This window comes from Papaver somniferum, unplaced genomic scaffold (assembly GCF_003573695.1).
Source record: "Papaver somniferum cultivar HN1 unplaced genomic scaffold, ASM357369v1 unplaced-scaffold_29, whole genome shotgun sequence".
Classification (NCBI taxonomy): domain Eukaryota; kingdom Viridiplantae; phylum Streptophyta; class Magnoliopsida; order Ranunculales; family Papaveraceae; genus Papaver; species Papaver somniferum.
In genome coordinates, this window is record NW_020639929.1 from 3,141,579 (window position 1) to 3,154,168 (window position 12,590).

Below are 12,590 nucleotides of genomic sequence, written 5' to 3' on the forward strand. Positions count from 1 at the left end.
AGCATGAGAAATGCTATTGAATCACGAGAGAGTTAATTGAAATTTACAACCAACCTTGTCTATTTAAGTGTAATACTCCATATTTTATTTTTTTCATTTAGGTATAACTATTCAAAGTAACGTGGCCTAGCCAAATTATGTAATAGTAACATTACTGATGAATGGAAAGTGAAAAATTTGATCGAATACGATTACAAAATTTACAAAATCAACAATAGTTATGGCTGGTTTTACCATTCGTAAGTATCTGTAATTATGGGAATCTTAATTAACGGCCAGAATATCCTGCTGTAAACTGTTAATTCCCAACCGAAAAACCAGCTTCCAAACCGATATATTAATTTTTGTTGGGTAACAATGGAAACCCAGCCGAAATGTTGTTTACGGTTAGGTCATGGTTCCTTATTCAAACCGTAAATATGAATTTTCAGTTTTTATGGTCAAAACGGCTAGGTCGTTTTGCATTAAAACCTGGCCGAAATACTTGATAAAATACGAAACTATTTCTTTTGAGAAATGGACCAAAATGTTTTTTCATTCATTGAATCGGAAAAGCATACATATTTCATTAAATTGATAAGATAGATCATAACAATTAAAATTTCTTAAAATAAACCCTTATTCGTATCGGTCAAAATCATAGGTGGTATTTTCTAACTAGGATTTGGGTAAGGAAGAGATGATAGAATGGTCTCCTTTTATAGGTTTTAATGACATAAGGTTTTTTTTTTTTTTTTTGAAAACTAGCCGTTTAGTTCAAAAATAGAAGTCAAGCAATGCATTAAATGCATTGGTTGAGAGAGTTCAGTTGCGAATTTAGCTGTTTCTGTTGCGAATTCTGATGCAAAACTTTCGCAACAGCCTATTATTGTTGCGAATGTCGCAACTGCTTATATTCTGTTACTACTCGCAACTGAAAGATTTCACGCATGCCAAAATCGCGTGTGGTAGGAAACACTTTTTTTTACCATTGTTTCAGGCATGCCAATTTCGCGTGTTGCTACACGGGTTTATCCTTTTGAGTTTCTTTTTTCAGTTTCATTTCAGCCACAAACACACTCAACGTCTCTCTCACTCTCTCAGACCAGATTTGCAGAAAAAAATTCCATCCATTGAAACTCTTCTTTCATTGAATCCCGAGCAGGTAATGATGCTATTTCTTTGTTTAAATCGATTAATGATGTTATTTATTCGTGTATTTTGGTAGACTGATAGTTAGATTTTCGTTTTTAAGCTTGTTGATTGTTTTTTACGCTATATTTGTAGTTGGAAGCACCAATCTGAAATTTTAAATCATCTTTCACAAAGAGTATGTTCATCTTCTTTTTCTGGTTTTCTATTTGGGTTTTATTTTATGTTTGTAGGTAGTTAGGGTTTTATTATATATGTGTTGGTTGTTAGGGTTTGTTTTTCACAAGGGTTTCTTTATGCTATTTCTGCAGGTGGAAAATTCAGTCTGAGATTTCACAAGAAGTTACTCTTATCTGCTAGTATGGTCATCTTCTTTATCTAGTTTTCTGTTTTGGGTTTGATTTGAGAATTGGGTTTCTCTTAATTTTCAATTCATTGAAACTTAAAATTCCATCACTAAATCATATATATTGTCGCTAGTGATGGACGCCATTTCATGTATCCATTTTTTTTCCAGGCGTCATGTTGATCCTTATATGATTCGCTTTGGTGCGCATCTGGTGCTTGTTCTTAGATATCTGTTGGCTGGCGCAATGATGAATACTTTCAGAGAGAAGATTGTTGGTGATATCATTCTCCAGATGTGAGTATTATTGGGTTATGATTTATGTTGGTAGCCAGTTGTGCAACCCTCATTCATTTATAATGCCAATTTGTGATTGATTTTAAAGCCAAAATTCATAAATTGTTGTTAGACAGTTTTTTACTTTCTTTTTCTTAATATGGACAGTTCGAGACAATCACAGTTCAAAATATGATTAGGAGTTTCCAGTCCATCTCTTTTTTAGACATCTCTATTATCAAAGCCAGTAACCCTTATCAATTTCATGTTTTCTTAGATGCGTTTATTCTTGTTAACATGGTTGAAGTCAAATATAAAATCTTCCACTCAGCAATGGAGCATTTACCATTTTCTCTTGATGATAAAAAAGGAAGTTTTGAGTCGATTATTGATATGTAAATAATTTTTTGTTGTTTCCATTTTTCTTCTCTTAGCCAGAGAGAGGAAATTGTTTCATATACAATACGTCATACCAATGTAGAGTTTACATATACTGGCAACATGGTTTAGATGAGGTCCCGAGAAATCAAACTTGGTAAAAACAACTACGACGCATCAGATGTTGCTGAGAAGCACAGGCTACAGAGTCATCAAAAAGCTATGGCTATTCGATGGCTCTGTTGCACGCCCTCATCAACCACCAGTAACACTGAGGCTATTATGGAAAAACTTCTTTTAAGGGCTTTGATACATAGGTAAAGAATCATACACATTGATGCTTCTCATTTATGTATTGGTTTATCATATCTCCACTCACTACCTCTATTGCTGCCACCAATCTGAGACATAGGTTGCGAAACATTTTGAAAAGTTTAATTGATGATAAATGATTTACCGATTCTTTGACTTCATAGAAGGACTCAGTGTTGACCTTATTATACTCCTATTGTCATTTTTTTGTCTTCAAGAACACTAATTCTCTGGTGCTTTTGTAGTCACACTGTTTAGGAAATTTTCTATGATTTCTATTTGGAGAGTTCCTAAAATGCCCATTGGAGCACACATGTTAATCAGCTTCCTTGCTGAATCTTTGAAACAGCTTACAGATAATATCCATTAGCTTGAAGACCATAATGCTGCTGAAAACTTACTAGAGTTCCAAGACTGGGTATGCATTACAAACTGTCTTCGTTCAAATTGTTATATCCCTTTGTTTTTGATTATTTAACTCGGAAATTGCAAATCATTCAATTTCTGTTATTCACTTGAACAGATAGAGTACTCCTCTTGTGATGCAACATATAGGAGTTGGCTCAAAATAGACTTGGAGAATGCGGAGATTTCTCCAGATAATCTTTCTTCTGAAGAAAGAGAGAGAGAGAGGAGTTGTAGCGGCGAAATAAATGATAAACTCATCATTAACATTGCTACTAAGTGAGCTGATGGAACCAACTGTAATCTTTTTTTTCTTAAGCTACACTTGGTCACCAGGCGAAGCGTAAGAAACATATGATTTATTTGCCTATGTTGATTCTGATTGCTTTTTTTTTTCTGAATAGGAAAAGAACCATGGTTGGCTTCCATATAAAATCACATAACTGGACCATTGGAGCTTGTATATCTCGAATTACATGCAACAACGATGTTATCTTTACCAACTGGAGAATGTATGTGTCCAGATGCCACTTCCTGCGCAACATTGGCAAGCGCTCTTTATTGTTCAGTTAGCGAAGATGATGTCTTAAAACATCACCTGATGGTATGTACAATTATCAAAAATGTTTTATGATGCTGATAAGTGAAGATTAAATTAGTCCTCGCCCCATCTGCAACTAAATGGAAAATGCATACATAAATCTAGTATCATCTAAGATCTAACCAAAAATCTTCTTTATTAGTGTAGTTCCTACGAAACAGCTGGTCCTTTTTGTGATTTTGGGCGAGTTTAACTTATGAATTTTTATTTTTAAGTTGGTGATACTTCTCTTCCCGATGTCTGTGCGTAGATTAATGTTTCCATGTCCCCTAAGGACCAATATTCCATTGAGGTAGTGCTTCGTTTCTTGGGAACTGATGGTGATGGAATTGGTCGGCATGAGAATAATGATGGCGGTATTCTTGCTACTGTCACGGCAACAGGCTTCATAGGTATAAACACAAATTTATTAGGCTTCACTTTTTCCCTCTATATGCTAAACTATCATAAGAAGTAAACGTGGGGATACATTTGATTGTTCCTTGATACTGTACAAAGAAGTAGCATAATAATCTTTGGCATATATTCATTTAATTGGAAGTTAACAAATCATTCCTTAAATGTTTTCTGTCTATTATAATAAGTGTGTTTTATGGTTGAAGCAGGTGAATTAAGCCGATTTCAAGATGGAGTTACTATGGAGATCTCAACTTGATGCTTGGTATTCAACCAGGGAGGGAAGGCCCAGCAACATATGTTTTTCTTGGCCTTTGTCGTCAATGCTGTCTTCCTGAAATTGTTATCCGTTGTATGTGGGTAGTCTTACATCTTTTCTCTGGTAAGTCTCTATTGTGATCTCCCTGCATTATAATGAAACTTTCTGGTATAAGCAAATAGAAATTTCAGTATGACTTGAGTTGTAATTTGAAATATGTCAGGTTGGGATTTAATGGTGGGAGGCTGGGACTTAAGATTATAGTGTTGAATCTGTACAAGTATTTAAGGAAGCTACACTATTGTAGTCAGAAGCTGAAATGCATCCATCAGAAGAACCAGTTCACAATATCGAAACAACATGGTAAGTTGGTTCTTTCATATTTGTTGAATATTTTTTTTATAGTTCTGTTTACTGGTCCTGAAAGTACCATTTTGTCTGAAACAATTTTGCAGATTTGGAAAAGTGGGTACATTTGGAAAGAAATCACTTGGATTCTATTAGTTCATCAGTTGATGGCCATGGCATCCTCAGTATGCTCATTATTATCAAAGGAAGGTATAATCATCTTTTTCCTGTAGTTAAACAGTTAATCTTAATAATGGAAATGATGGTTCTTCTGAATGGATAGGTTTTCGGGGGAGTTGATACTTCATATGGGGATTCCTAGTCATTCCAGTGTCAGGTTTCAAGTTCAACAAGGTGTAAGTTCTTTGGTCGAGGTACGTTTTGTAATTTTATTTTACTCGCACTAATATCTTCTGATTACTCTTTGTTTGTTTATTCTCTTTGATCGGCTAAAACATGTAATAATGTATGTATGTTTATAAACATAGTGTAGGAAGTATTTCTTGGGTATGAGTAATCCAAAAGTGAAACCATTGAGATGCTTATGATTAAGAGACAAATTTGGTCGAAAACACTCTTTATAGTGTTCTTATTCCTGCAATCTGGATCTTCCATATCTAATAGGTGTGGTTTGTACTTGTGTTGCAGGGTTGTCGCATATGCATTGATATCAGGTGCTTCATTTAGGTTACAAATACGTTTCTCTTCTTGAAATCTATATTGTCCCTTGATAAAGAAAATTATATCTTATACACTCACTATGCTTATAAAACTAAGTTAGAATCTTTGTGAAATCTAGAGAAAACTAAGTTGTTTCCTTCTTGTTTCTTTCATGTATCATTGACATATCATTTATCAATATAAAGTGGTGCGGAATGTGATTGGATTGATACTTTGGTTGGTTGATGGATTGAATCAAGGTCATGGGGTATTTGCAGGATAAAATAGAATGGGGTGGAAAATTTTTGACCAGGACAATAAAGACCGACCTTTTTTTTTTGTTGCTAAGATTTAGCAACGATTGAATTTTGTTGCGAAATTTGTACTGGAAAATCGAAGTCCGTCTCCATCGAGTAAGTCGAGAATCTTAGCAACAATAGTTTAAATTTCGCAACAGTTTCCTCTGTTGCTATATTCTACCATGACTATTTGGGTCAGTCTTCCTTGACTTAGACAAGCTTTTGCAACCAATAGTAAAAAATCGCAACAACTATATAGCTGTTGCGATTGAAAAGTGTCTCAATAGCACGGAGCTGTTGCGAAAACAGTTCGATCAAACATTCGCAACATTTATGTATGCGTTGCAAATATTTGTTACACCACGTTTCGCAACAGCTTGTTGTAGTTGCAAGCCCTATTTGCAACAGCGGAAGGCAGTTCCGAATCCCCATTTTTGGTGTAGTGTATAACCTAGCCGTTAATGTATATTGCGGCCTGGAATCCTTAAATTTCGAACCGTAAATTCCTATTACGGCTGGGACGAAAACATTTTTCCAGCCGGAACCTGTAAATAAACTCAGATTTTTCCGTTTCAAACGGAATTGAATCAATCAAAATTTCAAAGGGGGTTCATTACAAGGTTTTCTAGACTAGTTTCAGGACGGGTTTCATTAGTTTTTCTTCAAAGTTTTCAAAAAAGTTCATCAAAATCATCGTTCTTCTTCTTTTAGATAAAAAACAAAAGAAAAAAAGTTTTGATTTTCAAGAAATTAATCACTAAATTAGTATAATCCATTTGCTAATTGTGATTAGTCTACTTAATCATCATAATTATCACTAATCAAATCAAAGGTATATTGGGGATTATGCAAAATGGAGGATAAGGGGTTATAAGAACTACTATTTCATGACCCATTAAGCCCCCAAAAACCTATCTTCCCTACCACCCCAATAATAGGATTCTTTGTTTTACAATTTACAGTTAGACCCGTCGGCATTAAGGCTCCACAAGAACCGGTCAAGAAGACCTGTACCGAACTGGAACCGGAAAAATCGGATCGGAACCGGTGTAGCCAGTACAAAGACGGAGAATGAATTATGAGAACCGGTGTATACCGGTAGATGTATCGGTTCTTGGGAGATTCCCGGCATGTACCGTACTAAAAGGACCGGTCAATATGAGCCTTTGATCTTGTGATTGAAGTTAATCGTAGCCGTCGATCTAATGTGTCGAAGCTATCTTATCATCGAGTTATGCATCACTCGTCATTATTCTTCTTCTTTTTTCTCTAAAAAACAGCCTTGTCTCTACTGTGAATCTCGCTCACCTCTTCTTGTTCTTCACTATCTCTGAATCAGTGAAGCACCAACACCACCACCACCTTCTTTGTAAGTAATTGCATGTTTGAATCTTTGTTGAATTGATTTAGGGTTTTATTTGGATTGATTCAGAATTTTATTTGAGATTGATTTGAATTGATTTATGGTATGAAACCCAAGATTGGATCGAATTGCAGCTACTACTGTGGTACTACCGCCCTTGAATTAAGAGATGTTTGAAGGGGTACTGTTTATTATGAGCTCAAGCAGTTGAAATTTAGAGTTCAGAACTGGAATTAGGGTTTGTATCTGTTTGAATTTAGAAACGAGAGAGGATGAATCTGTTGAGGGGTTAGATGGGAGAAGATGCCATGATGAATTGATGATGACAAAGAATAAGGCTTGATGGTTAATGTTGTTAGTATAACTAGAACAAGTAGTGTGTTGACTGTATGGGGTTCAAATTGGTTGAGATAGTGATAAAATTGGTTTTGGTTTTGGAAGACGAAATAGAACAGGGAAGTAATGATGAGTGTGTTGACTGTATGGGGTTCAAATAGGTGAAGAGTTGGGACGTATTTGAGCTGAATTTGATGTCGATAAATCAGACCCAAGACATGATTTGGCTGGGATGGTTGCAGTCAGTTGTGGGGATAACTATCAACGGACAGAGTGATGGGTGTTGCGGCCTGTGAAGGGAGGTGCTGTGGTTTGAAGAGACTGAATATTGAACTCAGGGTTGGTGGTGAACTGAGAGCTTGGTGGTTGTTGATTTTCACATTAGGAAGAGGCAGCAGAAGACGACACAAGGAGTAAGTGAATCTGCAGATGCGTATGGAGATGGGTAAGAAGAACATGAAGTGAGATTAAACTGTTTGCTATGAATTTGAGGCTGTTTTTTTAGAGAGTCGTGGTATGGTTGATCAACAAAAAACTGAAGATTAATGTTGTTATTGTTGAATTTGTGGTCGATGTCAACTGTTTTATAGAACATATGATGTATTTTCAGGTAAAAATCTGGTACCGGTGTTGTACCGGACCGATACCGGAGGTACAGGTACAACTCCAGCTATAGGTACCGGTCCTCAAAATGAGGTACTGGCCAACACCAAGTACAGGGACCGGTTCCATAAGAGAACCGAGCTGTACCGGACCATGTGCAGCCCTAGTCGGCATGTGTATCAGATTTGGAAACTTTAGCTTTGTTGTTAGTCATCTCCTTCAATGATAAACTAGCAAAGGTTCCAAACTTAACAACATCAAATTCATTGTTAATCATGCTAACTTTTTAATTGTAACGTTTATATGTGTTTTCTTTTTAAAGATAGTGAGTTTTATATGTCAAATGAATAAGCTATAATGGGAGCTACGAGGACAGCTTAGGAAAATAATGTACACCGTGCGAACATTAATATGCTAACCCATGGTTACGATTATATACTTAGTGTTGCTCCCACAAACACCTCAAAAAATCAGTGAGAATAGATGAGTAAGCTTACCCATTTGTTTATATCAACCCCATGCCTATTTTCTCCCGGACATGAAGTCTCTATGTCAAGCAAATGAATTATAAATGACAGTTGAAGCTAGACTAATGAGAATAAGTGTTTAAATAACGTGTGCATGTTCGTTCCTTTAAAGTATAAATATACGGAAATGTAGCCGGAAAAATTTTGTACCACCATTTTATAAGTACTGTCATAATTTGTCGTAACATATAAACAAGATTACCAATCATGCGAGATATTGGAGGAAACAGAACATACCAAGAATTAGTTTGTTAATCGTTTAAGCGCACCATAGTTGTGGCCGCCAAATATAATCAACCAATACCGGATGCCACATGGACTTGAACCCATAATTGGGCTACCAATTTGTGCACAATTGTTTTTTACAAACAAAAATCCATACAATTGGTGATACTTTACTGATTTCATGTGTAACGAGATAAATATATTAAACATGTGATTACCTGTTAGTTGTATTAAGAGAGAGAGAACCGTTAATTTCTACATGGGAATATATATTCCAAATACATAAAAGATTTAAAAAATACTATGATATATTCCAAATACTTAGAAGATTAATTTTCAATTTGGTGATAAACATATTTATAAGATTCAAATCCTTTACCATTTAGTCATCCACGGTACAAGAAGAGCATGATACACCAGCCCCAAAACAGAGAAAGGTTGAGCTGAAAACTCTACTCTTAAAAGTTAACTCTAAGATGTCCCACCGGACTGAACAGCTAATTAAGTTAGCCATCTCAAAAGCAAACATCAAAATTTTGAAGCAAGAAATCATCAGAAGTTACAGTCATGAGTGGCCAGCCCTGATTTTCTTTGCGAAGTCGTCAATTATTGAAATTCATGTGGTAATAAGAAGAATAAAACTCTAATTTTCTAAATATTTTAGTTATGTTTTTAATGGACCGAGGCACCAGCAGTTGATGATAGCTGATGGGAAATGGAATTTTAATTAATCAAAAACAACAAGGGTATTAGTAATGACTATGTTACCTTCATCATCAGGAATTACTTGAGCTTCAGATCCAAATTCTCCATAGAAATTTAACGAAAGAAACAGAAGAGATGAGATTTTTGGAACTGCGAGTTCCATTTTGTCCTTCAAAAATAGTAAACTATATAGTATATCTCTATTCTAATTAACTTTGGTACGAGAAATCAAGTGATGAGCAAACAGCAATTGAAACTTGAAAGAGTGAGAGAATCATAGTTCTTTTTTTCCTCTCTCACACGTTGCAGCGACGAGAGATCCTCCACGGCACACCAATCATTTTCGCCAATACACAATGCCACGTAGATTTGAACAACAATTTGAGCCACCCCGCAAATGCCTAATACAAATCAACATGGTGATAACTTTTTCTATTGCTATGCTTTTTACTTTTCAAACAGAATTCTTTGGTTCACTGATAATTTCACGTGTAACGAAATAAAAACGATAAATGTCTTAAAGATGTGATGAACTGTTAGTTCCACTCAGACGTTTGCTTCAAAAAAAAAAAAAAAAAATTATACTCAGAGATGGAAGTGCAACTTTGTTTCATTTCTATATAGGAAGATATATTGGAGGAGATTTTAAAATTCTTTGACATATTCCAAATAAAAAGAGGATTAGAGTTCAAATTGATGACAGAGATGTTTATTTCACGGCAGGTAAAATATGTAGATAAACGTGTTAGTAGTGGTGAACAAGAATGCTTTGCTACTAGAGTATCTTAAGCCTCAATTATCCTTTTTGTAAATGTGAGCCATCTCCTCTAGCTATTGCCACCAGAATTGTTGAATATTGAGTAAATCGAATGATATATCTTCGTTCATTTGGAGGACAACTTGTCTGTGCCATGTACCCAACTAGGAAAACAATGAACAATGTGTGTGAACAGTAATAGGTAGGCTAGCTCATGGCTGGGATCACATGATATTGCTCTCACAAACAGCTCAACAATATAAAATTCTGATTAAAAAAACAAAAAACACCTCAACAATAACCAGCGAGAATAAACATGACAACTGATTTATCTCATCACATGCATATTTTCATCTGAATTTGAAGTTTTTATGTCGAAAAAATAAATCATAAATGAGCGGAAATAAACTAATCGTTTGTGCATGTTTGGCTTTTGTTTCACATCAGAAATTACTGTGCAACATGCTTCAGTTGTTATCTTGATTTCAGACTTTGGCTTGCATATGTTTCGCACAGGCTTCTCATGAGCTCAGTTAATTATTGGAGCAACATGCCCTTTAGTTGGTTTATTTATGCTGAAAAGTCATTCGCTTGAAGGCTTGAAGCCTATAAATTGCAACAACTACATGATAATAAACATTCATGTGGAATTGTTCAAAATTATAGTAGTAATTGTGGGCAAGAGTTATTCCGACTAAATGCTTCACAGGGACTTTAATCGTATGTTATAAGTTCGATAGAGCACTCCAAGTCTCCAACCAAAAATCCAACCTTTCGGGTTAGAGCACTCCAGGTCTCCAATCAAAAATCCAAAAGTGATATTTTTGTACTAGTGCTCCTCCTCGTACAATCCTGCTAGAGCCTAGAGAGTGCAGACTATGTTCTGCGATTCATAGTCCGCTTGGGGTGAATGAATGGCAACCCCAATGGGTAGAGCTCCATGTGCACCCGTATAAATGTGCCATCTAGCTAGCAAGGTAGTGTAGCTGTAATATATAATTTCCTTCCTATGTCAAACTGAGAGGTACTGTATCAGTAGCAGCGAAGTTACGGGTACTTTCGGCAGAAAGAGAATATGAACTGAGACGATAGGCAATTTCCAGGAAGTTTCCTATGTGTAAAAAGTAACCAGGGAGAGAGATTATTAAAGAACCAAAAACATCATGCGCTCAACAACTATTCTGCAGCAAAGGCCAAATTCTCATCTCATCTATCAATAATGATTCATTATGTATGGTTTTCAAACTCTTCTTCTATTTCTCATGATTTAACAACTAGTAGTTATGGTGATTTATTCTTTTCAACCAGAAAATCATCATCTGTCCAAGCAGAGGAGGAAGAATAAGATGAACATCGTCAGCATCAAGTTCTCATCAGAATTAACAACAAAAAATCAAAAAAATCCATCATCAAATCTTTGTACCCAGCATAATGATATTTCCTCTCAACACAATAGTGTAAACCCGGCAGAACCGTTTTTTCAGTTTTTTGGTTCCCATCAGAAGCTTAAACCTTGGATGTATCTGCGCTTCAAGGTTCATTTGAAGAATGTTCCAGGTTGTGGATTAGTGAGAAACGTGAAAGCTGCGGCTTGATCTGGTTTCACCGATGTACTGAATGAATGATGGACTAAAAGTAGGATTTAGATTTATTTAAGAAAAATTAGTCAGTTTACTTGTTTGAGAGTTAATTTATGAATCTTGAGATTTGTTTCAAATTAATTAAGTTACATATAAAAAAACAACATTGGGTATGCTTATTACTGTATACAATGTAAGAAATTTTAGAATTGATACCAACTTGATTTGAAGCAGTCTTTGGTCTTTAATCACTTGTTTTGATGAACAACAAAGGCTTAGATTGAAATTGCCGGAAATATGAAACTCTGAAGGCACCAAGAGAAGTATGGGACTGCGGTTTAATGACTATTTTTTACAAATTTTTTGCTCATTTGATATATGCCTCTTAATTGTGTAACTGATCAAGCATCTACAACTACATGGCATATATAAGAATCCTTGATAAAATATGGATTTTGTTCAGTGACTTTTACATAAATAATCTATGACTCGTGCACAATTGTGAGTCTTGTAGCAAAAATTAGATTAGGCCTCATTGTTCGAGCAAACTCGACCATTGCAAGCGCAATGATACAGCTAGTCAAGGACGGTGTCTTGGCTATAAGTGCCCATTCCTCTAGACTCTAGTAGTCCTCAAGTAGGATGGTTCACCTCTTTATCTTACAACTGTGAGGTCGGGACTTCTATGGTACGATTACCCGATTTGCAACATCTTGAGAGATGCCTTTCTCTTCTCTATTCAAAACTCAATTAAGAAAAAAGAAACAGAAACTGTACAGGGGATTAGGTCAGGCTAAAAGATAGCCATAATGGCCGTCTAGCAACCTAGCCTATTTGAAACGATAATAAACCTTGCCAGGCCATTCTACAGACAGAATAAAGCCTGACCTACCCTCATAAAACTCATAAATATCCTCGGCTAGCAAACAAGCTTGCTTGGCCAAGGCAATCTGTTGAAAAATTTGCTTCTCTATGGCTATGAATATGGTGTATATTATTGTAAAATTTCTTTGCCAGCTTCCATTTCGGCACTAAATGCCAAGGAAACTCACCACTTTGAAAAGCTTGAATGCAACCCTTTCG

The 12,590-nt window shown here is 35.6% G+C and overlaps 1 pseudogene; it reads left to right on the top strand.

The window, feature by feature from the left end:
• The first annotated feature begins 2,050 nt into the window (after nt 1-2,050).
• On the top strand, nt 2,051-5,164 carry LOC113341421 (annotated as a pseudogene).
• Nucleotides 5,165-12,590: the final 7,426 nt, after the last annotated feature.